Consider the following 9,429-nt stretch of genomic DNA (forward strand, 5'->3'; position numbering starts at 1 on the left):
GACAACTGGAGACCCTCTGGGTTAAAATCCATGGGGAACATGGCACAGGGGACACAATGGTGGGAGTCTACTACAGACCTCCCACCCAAAGTCCTGAGCTTGACCAAGAGTTTGCCCGGGAACTGGCTGAGGTGACATGCTCCAGGACCATGGTTGTCATGGGCGACTTCAATTACCCGGACATCTCGTGGGAGGATCGCTCAGCAAAATCTGAGCGGTCGCAGAGCTTCCTCTCGTGCGTGGATGACCTCTACCTGACTCAAGAAGTCTATGGGCCAACGAGAGGCAAAGCGCTGCTCGACCTGGTACTGGCTACTGGGGATGACCTAGTCGGCGACCTAGTGATCGATGGGAAGCTGGGTGACAGCGACCACGAGCTGATCACCTTCACCATCCGCCGAAAAGCTGGCAAGTCGGTCAGCAACAAGTTCATTCAGCACTCTCTGATTGAGACTTATAGGCATCCAGCCTCTCTCGCTGTTCTTTCACCAGCTCTACATTGACTGTTGGTAGGTGATCATTGCTACTGTGACTATTCTGTTTCATATTTGTATTTGGCAGGCTATCACTCTTAGCCTGGTGGAATACAGATGTGATACTTGTTCCAGAGTTCAATTTTCTCCTTTGTGTCAGTGATCAGATGTCCAGATGCATTGAGCAGTGGTCCCACATTTCAACTGGTTTTCCTCCAGTTACCTACCTACCTACAGAAGGACTTCTTATTGTCCTCGATTTTAGTTGCTAACCTGAATTTGGTCACTGCCTTTGCTTTTCTAATCTGCCCCCTACAGGTGTGGGCCAATCTTATGCAGTTTTCCTTGTGGCCTATTCCTAACTTCCGTCACTGGTAAGCCGCCCTTTTCTTTTTCAAAAGATCTGCAGCTTCTATTGAGCCAAGATGGCCTCCTGGGGCTTGTGCCACCTTTTTGCATACTGGTATGGACAATTTCTGTGCAGCAAGGATCATGTTGGATCTTTGAAAACTCTTGGCGCTCTGGTGTAGTGCCCGAAGACTGGAAGAAGGCCAATGTGGTGCCTATCTTCAAGAAAGGGAGGAAAGTGGATCCGGCTAACTATAGGCCCATCAGCCTGACTTCTATCCCGGGGAAGATCTTAGAAAAGTCAGGGAAGCAGACTCTACGATGACAGGCTGAGAGCCCTGGGGCTCTTTAGCCTGAAAAAGTGCAGGCTCAGGGGTGATCTGATGGCCACCTACAAGTTTATCAGGGGGGACCACCAGCATCTGGGGGAATGTTTGTTCACCAGAGCGCCCCAAGGGATGACGAGGTCGAATGGTCACAAAGTACTTCAAGATCGTTTCAGGCTGGACATAAGGAAGAACTTCTTTACTGTCCGAGCCCCCAAGGTCTGGAACAGCCTGCCACCGGAGGTGGTTCAAGCGCCTTCATTGAACACCTTCAAGACGAAACTGGCTGCTTATCTTGCTGGGATCCTATGACCCCAGCTGACTTCCTGCCCTTTGGGCAGGGGGCTGGACTCAATGATCTTCCGAGGTCCCTTCCAGCCCTAATGTCTATGAAATCTATGAACATTAGCTACAAAGAACCAACTCACAGGATCATAATAAATTCTAATTTATTGTACAGGATATGAAATGGGGCTGGACTCCATGATCTTCCGAGGTCCCTTCCAGCCCTAATGTCTATGTCTATGAAATAAAGTCATAAATGCAAACTTTGAGTTATGAAGGGTACTGACGACCCTAACACACACTGACACACATATAATTGCTGCAATAGTAGTGTAGCATTGATGTTGGTTTGTACCTATTTGGGGGGCTGGAGTTTGCTGTCAATCATCAGCTTCCTCCAAAGCGATGTTTTCTCCAGAAGGTGGTCACCTGCTTGTCCTTCTGTCTTGGTAGGTTGGGTGCTGGATGAGGAGTGCCACTGAGGGTCATGCTTTACTGCATTTTATCCCTTTCTGGGAGACTCGTGTGATCCCCCAGCATCATCTCAGCTGCTCAATACGGAGGTCACTGTGCCACGTGGGTCTTGGAGTAGTGCATAACAGCTGTCAGCCACAGTCACTGGGGTTCCGCCCAGTAGTGCAGTTTCAGGCGTCCACCCTTGACTGGATTGATTCAATGGCTGTGTCCTTACAGGTTCCAGATGGCTTGATTAGCTTAAAATGGCTAGTAGAGTTTTGTAATAAGTTCCTCTGGCTAGGCTATTGTCAACTAGCAGCCAGAGACTCTTGCTTTGTCCTACTGACTCATGCATACTCGCATTCACTCAAGGGACCAGCCCAATATAGCAGATTCTATCACTTTACAATTGCAATTTCAATGCAGTTTTTTAACAATGGTCCAGGGTGTAACTTCATTCTACAGGGAGTGCATTCCTTAAGGGTTTAAAAATATAAGATATAAAATGTTGTAGGGGGAGGGAGGTGCAATGACATCCTCAACCAGAAGGCTTTGTCACAGGAGGCACAGCCCTGCACCTGGGGTGGGGAGGGAGCAGGGAACAGGGAACAATACAAAATGCCATGGTAAAGATAAGACGGATGAAATATAAAAATGCACTGCAAGAAATATATAAAATTGCAATGTGAGGTAGTGAGGATCAAGGGTTACTGGGGACAGTGAGTTAGGTTAACACCAGGATTTATTTACAGTCTTTGAAGTGGATATTTTAGTTCTTTTGTTTTCTTTAGTGACACTTAGCTCAATCAATACGTAGGTGGTTTGTAGGTTTGTTCTACAGAAAGCCACTTCAGCTTTCTGGCTTGCTCTGAGCCTTGCCACACCCATGCAATGAGTGTGCTAGGTCTCTGCCAATACTCCGAAGGAAAAAGAAATGCACAAAGTAGGGGGTGCAGGCAAGAATGGGCTTTTTGTTACATCAGCATGGGGCCAGCGGCAGGGCCACGATCCATTCCCCACATACCCCTGTCCACAGAATCAGCACCCATCACAGGGGCGTGCAGGGAGCAGATTGTGGCACTACCCCAGGCCCTTGGCCTGCACTGTCACTGCCCTGCCCTCCCAGCCCTGCCCACCCATCCCACTCTAGGATGCAACTCCCCACCCGCAGCTCCAAACCACCTGCCCAGCCATGCGCCATGCGCCCTGCTCACACAGGTCCCAACCCCACCAGGTGGGTGCAGGGCAGATGGGCCAGAGTTCCCAGGCAGGGCTGGCCTGGGCAGGGCCAACGGACCCACTGTGGGTAGGACAAAATACTTTGGAAGGCTGGATGTGGCTTGTGGTTCTTTTAATCTATTACAGGTGTGTGTATGGGAGGAAAAGTTTACATTATCATCAGTGTAATTAAGTTCAGGCATTGTACTTACCCCCTTTCTGCTCATATTTTAAAGTCACGTCCAGTGCACATATACCAAAGCCAAAATTAGTCAGCTAAAATTATGTTCTTATGTGGATATTTTGCATAGCAGCCACCTGGCTAGGATTTGTGTGTTACAATGAGTCCAATAAGTGTGATGATGAGTACACAAATCAGCTGGTAGTCAAAGCACAACGCTAGAAACTAAGAAACCTAGGTGCTTAGCCTGACTACCACTGATTACTTGTGTAACCACAGGTAAAATGCACTTGATTGGTGTCCTCTGCAGGGATAATGCTGTTAGCTCTTTTGACCTGAGTGTTGAGCAATTTTCAGGTTTCAGCAGGCCCTTCAAGTTAATAGAATAAAGTTGAATCCGGTATGCAACCCTGTTTATTGACAAAGTCCCGTTTCCCTTCACTTGGAAGCAATCAGACAACAAGAAAGTTTCCTTATTTCACAGCTCCAGGCCCCCTTTTAGCCAGAAATCTAATCCGAAACATTCCCATTAGGCTTTTTCTCAAGGTCATGTTCTGTGCTTCTGTGGCTATAACTGGGTTGTATCTGCTTGTCTCAAAACTACACACTATTTACACCTACTTTACAGGAATGCTTCAAGACTAACAGTAATCCAGCTAAATCAAAGATGTGTGCATTTTGCAGTAGTGCATACAAAAAAAAAGGTTGAGACAACCCATGAGGGATATCATCCTTTTATGCCCCACTCATCTCTCCAGGTGAGAATGCTGCTGGGGCTAACACCGGCCCTACAAGAATGGGGAGAAAGAAAGAGAGCTGGGGTGAGACAGGAGAGAAGGAAGTAAGTGAATGCACTGAAACAGTTTCTGCATTTTGAAAGCTTTTGCAAGGTATTTTCTATTTGCACAATGGAGAAACTAAATTGCTACAAAAGATTTTAACTGCAGCCACTGCTGAATGGGAAAAAGAGGGATAATGGAGACTGAATACTACGCAAAACGGAAGGCAAAAGAGAAAGATAGAAAGGGATCAGGGGAGACAGTCAGTTTCTTATTTTTATTAGCAAACACCCGTGAAGGAATCTTAGTGTTGCATTCCATTCTCTGCAGGAACATTTAATCTAGATTCGCCTTCCAAAAGAAATCTGGACCGATCAGACACGTCAGATTACACTGAACCTCCTTGGGCTGATACCCACTGGAGGCACTTCTCTAAGCCTGATTCTTGTTACACAATAATTGGCTTAGCAACATGCTGACTGCCACGTTTGTACAAAGTGTACACCACTACACTACTCATGTAGAACAGAGGGGGATAGACCCCTACACTCTCCTAGGCTAGGTTACACATCCAAAACATAAGCATTGATACTAAGAACCAAAGTAGAGCAACTGACTCAAATTCATTTTCCAGATTAACTGAGGAACTTGGCCCTGTGAGAGTTTATTCATGAAGCTCACAGTTAGACCTCAAGTAACATATTTATCTCTAAGGCATGGCAAAAAATAAAAAACATGCACCTCACTTTAGTCAGGGAACACTGACACAAAACAAGCATTTCAGCTCCACATTGTATTTCTGCAAAGCCCATTGAACAAACAATTTACTTCTCTTGTATAGCAGATCATTTAGTATTGCTTTTTCCCAGAGTACATAATGCACCACCTATTATTAGATCAATAGATATCAACATAAATTCAAAGCAAACATCTTGCAAATGCCAGATACTGATGCATAAGCTTGTGGAACCTTACTTACCCACCTCCCTCCATCTCCATTCAGCTACCACACACACCTGTGCACAGGGTGATGACGGCTGATGGCAGTATGAGCAAAAAGATTTGCTAGATTCATTTTCTCTCCTCATCCAAAAGGTATGGTTCTGCTAGTTAAAGTGGTGACTGAAGAGGAGGTTTTAGGAGTCTGGTATGAAAATTTAACCTACAGATGCATATTGGAACATGTTGAATACATAACATTTGATTAATCTGTACAATTCTCACAAGAAAGCTAAGGAAGTATGGGTTGGATGAATGGACTGTAAGGTGGATAGAAAAGTGGCTGGATCAGCAGGCTTAGAGGGTAGTAATCAATGGGTCAATGCCTAGTTGGCAGCCAGTGTCAAGTGGAGTGCCCCAGGAGGTTGGTCCTGGGACCATTTTGTTCAATATCTTGATCAGTGACCTAGAAGACAAGATGGAGTGTACCCTCAGCAAGTTTGCAGATGACACCAAGCTGTGGGAATATGCAGATGACACCAAGCTGTAGAGCTAGGATTCAGAGACCTTGACAAATTGGAGGATTGGACCAAACAAAATCTCCTGAAGTTCGACAAGGAAAAGTACAAAGTCCTGCACTTAAGACAGAAGAATCCCATCCGCTGGTACAGGCTGGGGACTAACTGGCTAAGCAGCAGTTCTACAGAATAGGAACCTGGGATTATAGTGAACAATAAGCCAAATACAAGCTAACAGTGTGCCCTTGTTGCCAAGAAAAGCAACTGCATGCTGGGCTGCATGAGTAGAAGTGTTGCAAATACATCGAGGGAAGTGATTCTTCCCCTCTGTTCAGCACAAGTGAGACCTTGTCTGGAGTCATGTGTCCATTCCCCCTTTCCCCCCACCAAAAGGATGTGGACAAATGAGAGAAAGTACAGTGGAGGACAACAAAAATGGTTAAGGGGCCAGGCCACAGGACTTCTGAGGAGAGGCTGAGGGAACTGGGCTTAGTCTGGAGATGAGAAGACTAAGGGGGAATTTAATAGCAGCCTTTAACTACTTGAAGGGGGGTTCAAAAGAGGATGGAGCTAAACTGTTCACAATGGTGGCAGATGACAAAACAAGGAGCAACTGTCTCAAGTTGCAGCAAGGGAAGTTGAAGCTATATATTAGGAAAAACTCTCTCACCAGGAGAGTAGTAGAGCACTGGAACAGGTTACCCAGAGAAGTTGTGATAAGACTCAGCTAGACAAAGGCTTGAGTTGGATGATATAGTTGGGGATGGCCGTTTTGAGGAGGGGCTTAGACAAGATTACTTCTTGAGGTCCCCTCCAACCCTAATTTTCTATGAAAATAGACCACTCAGTTTCAGTAATCAAGTCTGCTATTATCATTTGTACCATACACACTACAGACAGGTTAGCTTACAGGAGCTCTACACAAAAGGCGGCAAAAATTCTGTCAGAACCCACTAATTAGATGCCTATAGCCCAGAGGAGAATTCCATGGGTTCGATACATATGGCATAGTTTTGCTGTCAATCATTCTGGTGGCAGTAACTAGGTCATGGAGGAAAATTCCGCTATGCCTGAACCCAGTAACCAAATGCTACAATAGTGGAAAATTACAGTTTAGAAAAAAGTTCCCACCACTCATATGCAAATTTCACATTATTATTGGCCAGTTTTAAATTATTCCTACGTGGCGACTAGCGATTGGCTTGCTAGCCGTATAAGAGGTTGAAGCAGTTTCCGCCCAAGTTGGAGGACTCCACATACATCTCGTGGAGAGCTCTGAGCACGCTGTGGAGCCTAGCAAACTCCACGTGTGTCTTAGAGAAGAACTTAGGGGCCTGATCAACCTCTAATCGCTCCCTGTCACCGACCCAAGGGGACCTAGCACACCCCCAACCGAGACGTAAGACGACTGCCGGCTCGAACACCCCGAACACATTTGCAGACCGACCAAACGAACTTTGTAATTTCTGCCCGACCCAAGTTGTTTACAACCGTAATCAAAGCAATCTTGTGGCCTGCACTGTACGAGCAGTGTAAGTAAACAATCTTTTTTGTTTAATCAAAACGCGTCACTACCTGATTCCACTCCAAGCGTCACAAGTACCCGCCCGCCGACTAGGGCTCCTAAGGCCCCGAACCCCGCGCCGCGGCTCTCGGCAGCGACAAATTCTTGCTGAGACATCATCAGCCAGTCATTGTCTTTGAAATTCAGATTAGAATTAGAACAAAATATTCAAGAACAATGTAAATGAGAGGGGAGAGACCAATTGAATGAATTGTTGGGCTTAAACAAATTTCTATTGAAGTTATTCCATCAATATGGCTACAAGGAAGCCAGATCCAAGAAGCAATCATGATCAGGATGATCCTACAAATATAAACTTGAAGTTAGAATGACATGGAGCCCTGTTGACCAGATATGGTACACAAGTCTGTTCAACTGGTTCTTTGGAAGATGGGGCTCAGCTCTGTAACGGCGCAGATGGTTTTGGATAAACAATGTTCCAGAAAGTCTAAAATCAAAGTTATAATACTATAAAAATGCTCACTTAACAATACAGCCAGAAAACAGTGCGAGTGTTATACTTAAGTGTATACACTGTGTAGACCACAAAACATTTATGGAAAAAAAAGTTACTAGTAACATTTGAAATTTTAGCTGAAAGTTCCTGGTTACCAACTCCTTGCAGAGCCAACTCTTAGTGAGACCATATCTTTCACTTTTTCTAAAGTATGACCTTAACTTTATATTTCCCAGCCTCCAATCAGTTTAGGCATGCAAGTTATACTCTACTTTTATCCTCCGATTTCACACATTTATAGTCTCAATTACAAATTGAACTTTGTGTGTAGTAGCACTGGAGTTCATTGTACTGGTGATGGTCCAGGCAGCGTGCGAGTCGAAGCATTTTTGCGATGCTTTTTATTGGACCAACGATAGAGTTGGGAAGCAAGCTTTCAGGCCGATTAGACCTTGTGCACTTGATGTCCAAAATTCGTCCACCAGGGCCGTGTCCAGACGAGCGCGGATGTTTGATTCCCTGGGGACAAGTAGCAGTGGTGCACTTTGCGTTGCTACTTGTCCCTGAGGAACACCCATGCCACATGAACTTTGGCACGCAAGTTACCTAGGGTTCAGTAGGGGATGCTGGGGCCAGCACTGTTGGCCCTAGCAGCCTTGCCTGGGGTCTTGGGGGCCTCCCAGGATTGCAGCAGCAGTGATTCTGCTGGGTGGGGCCTGGATGACAGCCGCAGCTCCAGGTGGCCCGGCTCCACTTTTCAGTTGCAGACGATGCCCGTGCATGCACTGCTCTGGTTTTTTTGACCCCTGGACATCCAGTGGTCCAAAAAAACAACCCACAGAAAAAATGGAGCAGTGCACACACAGGCAGCATGCCCTTGCAATGCAGAGAACACCTGACAGTGCTGCAGGTGGCGCTGCAGACATGTTTGCAGCGCCACATACTGCACAGCTGCACTACTCTGGACGCACCCAAGCTGTCCCAACTACAGCCAGTCCAGTCAAAAGGTATCACCAAAGAATTCTCGTCTCTCTTAGTTTTGTGTAGCAATTCATTTTCAACACCGGTCTTTAGATCATCCAGGTAGAGGGAACAATTAGAGGAAAAAAGGGGAAAATAACTTTAATAAGTCTGAATAATTTTTAAAACACATTCACAAAATAATGCATCAGTCAAAAGTGTGCAAGGGGCATTCCACTTTAATTTCTACACTTTTCCCCCTCCCCCCCCAAAATTGAGATTATACTTAGTCATTTAACACTTCACCCAAAGAAAATTAAAGCTTCATGTTCTCAACTGTGCCCAAGATTTGAAGCATGTCATTTTAAACCACTTTTCAGTGGCATCCAAACACACAACTGGGGACATCAAGGATGGAGTTACAAGCTTAACTTAGAACTCTGCATCAGTCTTAGATCAGTAGTGACTGATGGTCAATTAAATCTCACACCTGTTCAATGGCCTATGTAAAATGAGTTGGTCTCAGTGCCTTCCCAGAAGACAGCTGTCCCTGTTACAGAAATCACAGCAGTTAGCATGAATTGGCACCCTTCTTGGCAATCTGAACAGAGAAGTCAAGCTCTGACTTGTGATTGGAGATAAACGACCCTCTCAGCTCTCTGGTTTCTCTAGGGCAGAAGTGATGCACACAGATGGGGAAATTAAGGACAGCTTGCAGTAATTCAGTCTATTCCCCTACACAAAAAAGTCACAAGAAATTTTCGTCTTAGGAAACACTGCCAAAAATTATTTTTAGTCAAGACAAGTCAAAATGCAATGAAAAAAACCAGAGAGAGAATATTAAATTGCTTGCATGTCCTATTTACTACTCAAGATTTGATTCTGAATGCTGAAAAATTGTTTAAGTTTCAGGAAGTATCAGGCA

This window comes from Alligator sinensis, unplaced genomic scaffold, assembly GCF_000455745.1.
Source record: "Alligator sinensis unplaced genomic scaffold, ASM45574v1 scaffold297_1, whole genome shotgun sequence".
Lineage (NCBI taxonomy): Eukaryota > Metazoa > Chordata > Crocodylia > Alligatoridae > Alligator > Alligator sinensis.